Here is a 2,705-nt window from a genome sequence, read left to right as displayed (position 1 = left end):
GAACGGGAATCCCACAGGGTGGAGGGTAATCCGCAAGGAAGACCCGCCTGATCATTCGAAGCTCTCCAACACTCCTCGGGTCTCGTAACCTTGGAAACCGACGCTTCCACCTCAGGAAAAAGTCCTCCTCTCACACATGCCGTGATCAAACAGCACCTTAAGAAGTCAGAGGCTGTATACATGCCCCTGACTTAAGCCTCAGCTGCCGCTTGAAAGTGTCCCAATCTTGTATCCCATAAAAGCTCTCAGAATTGATGATGGTGTCCGCTCTGCCCGACAAGCTTGCTCTTGCAGCCCGGATGTATGTGTCATCAGTTGCGGGTCTTACCAGATTTTCGATGGCCCGAAATGTAACTCTCGACCCTCCTGGTTTCTCTTCAGGGCTCACAGCAGAAGTTTTACCTTTGAAGTGCAGATGGATCTTGGACACAAGATACAGGATGAAATCTCTGGAAATGAGTGAAGGCTGTTGACATTGAAGGTGGTCCTGTACTGGCTCTCACAGTACCTTGTGCACAAAGAGTGGTAATTCTTGGGGCTAGCTCAGGAAATGTCTGGTTAGCTTCTTGAAAGTAGGAAGAGGACCCAGGGGGGCTGCTAAGTTGTCCTGTGCTGCTTCCATCCTCCTATACCCTGGCAGTTGCTGACCACCTAGCTGCCTCTGTAAAGAGCCTGCTCTTGTAGTTGCAGACGCCTCTCCCGCTCCTCCAATTGTTTCTGCCATTCCTGAGGTCTTCTCTGGCAGTTTGCTTGGCGAATGGGGTTGGCAGGCCTGGCTGCAGGTGGTGTGGTGGTTTGGCGAATGCGAGGGAGTGGAATCTCAGCTGGCTGTTCCTCAGTCTGTGCTGCTGAGGGAACCTGGCTCCCGTTACTGCGGGATACCACCGCCTCGCCAGGAGCAGTCCTTGCCTGGAGTTGGTCCTCAAGTTGCTGTAGCCGTTCCTCCTTCATCTGGGAGATTTCTTCCATCCTGTGGAGAAATTCATCCCTATTCTGGGCAAAGTCAGTCATCCTCTGCAGCATTTCCTCCATCATCGTGACTTCCCCCTCCACTGCTCAAACTGTGTCCTGTACTTGGGTGTTGGAACCCTGTACCACTATAACTGGGAGGGATGTTCGGTGTCAGGTAATGAGGTATGCGAGCTTGGCTGGTTTCGATGATCTTGTGGTGCGCAAAGACCACCCATGTCCAGAATAGTATGAAGCCTGCTTACAAGGGAGATGAAGTCCCACACAAAAGAATCTGTATGCCTCAAATACAAAAACAAAAATAGGGCCAGAAATACTGGCTAACTCACAAAGCAAAGTGAACATTGATGTGTGTAACCGAGGCCATATGCTGGCACATGAGATATTAAAAAAAAAACTGCCTGCAACGGGGTAAAAACGAAAAAGACAGTGAACCAAGTGTACACAAGAGATAAGGTAAAATTAGCAGGGTAAAAAGAAAGATTAGTATACAGTAAAATGGAAGTGTCCCTAATAGCTAGCAGAGCCACAAAGGAAAACTGACTGATGAGCGGGCATTAGTAAAAACACAAAAATGGTGAAAGAGAAAGCCTTGCTCAAAAATACAAAAATACTACAAAAGCTGAAAGAAACAAAACGTACAACATGAAATACAAGAAACGTGGCTCTTCTAAAACAACTAAAATTACTAACCTAACAGGAAAAAGGTAAATGCTGGATTTTTAAAAATCTGCATATTACTCAACGAGCAGAGAAACTCAAAAATACACTCCTGGTAGATCCCACCGCTGCCACCAAGATGGGGGTACCTGTAATGTGAGTGAGGAACCCAAAATGAGGCCACCCATGAGGCGGGAGACTTCAGGCTTAGGGGCCAAAGGGAAAAATGAGGGACCCTGTTTGTTCCTCGAAAAGGTGGTAAGGGGACCGAGCTAAAGGCTCAGAACCAACACGGCCTCACAAGCCAACTATCCCCGGAGATGCAGGCCTACCAGGAGCGTGATTAATATGAAGATAATACATGACGTAAAAAAAGACAAGTGCCAGAAGGGCTTAAAAACTAACAAAAATATGCCAGAAGAGCTTAAGAAAACAAAGTATGCCAGAAGGGCTTAAAGGCAGTAAAGAAACAAAAAAAAAGAAAAAGCTCAGTAAAAGATTAAAGCATAAGCAAAAGAAACCAGTAAAAGTGCGAGATAAAGTAAGCAAAATACAGAATAAGTAAAAAGTAAAAGTCAAGCACACATGGTTCACAGTAAAACGTAAGTAAATAATAAACACGTCCAGCATAGATGCACCTAGGCAAGTAAAAGGGGCAGTACAACCTTGTTTCAGTCTCTGTCGTGTAAGATCCGGGCAGGTAATCCAACAGGTAAATCACAGAACAGTCCGAGTATCCACTTCATTTATTTAACCTCACACCCCTAAAATATATTACGGGAAAAACCTATAGGGTAACACAAAAGAGGATATAAAGAAAATGCCACGTTAAAATATGGTGAACAGGCACAAGCTGCAGTTATAGAAACAATAAACACTAAGACATGGGGGAGAGGGGAGGGCGGGAAACAAAAAATCGTCGTGTGCAAGAGGGTAAGAACACGTGGTGGACTAACTGTAGTAAAAATTGCGACTGCATTATGTCACTCGAATACAATGGATGATACTACAATTAATGTACCCATCCTGGAACAAGATATAAACTCGGGTAGCAGGTAGAAGAGCCAAGAGTGATG

This window comes from Penaeus monodon, chromosome 40, assembly GCF_015228065.2.
Source record: "Penaeus monodon isolate SGIC_2016 chromosome 40, NSTDA_Pmon_1, whole genome shotgun sequence".
Classification (NCBI taxonomy): domain Eukaryota; kingdom Metazoa; phylum Arthropoda; class Malacostraca; order Decapoda; family Penaeidae; genus Penaeus; species Penaeus monodon.
The sequence above is the reverse complement of the archived record's forward strand: the minus strand, read 5'-3'. Positions refer to the sequence as shown.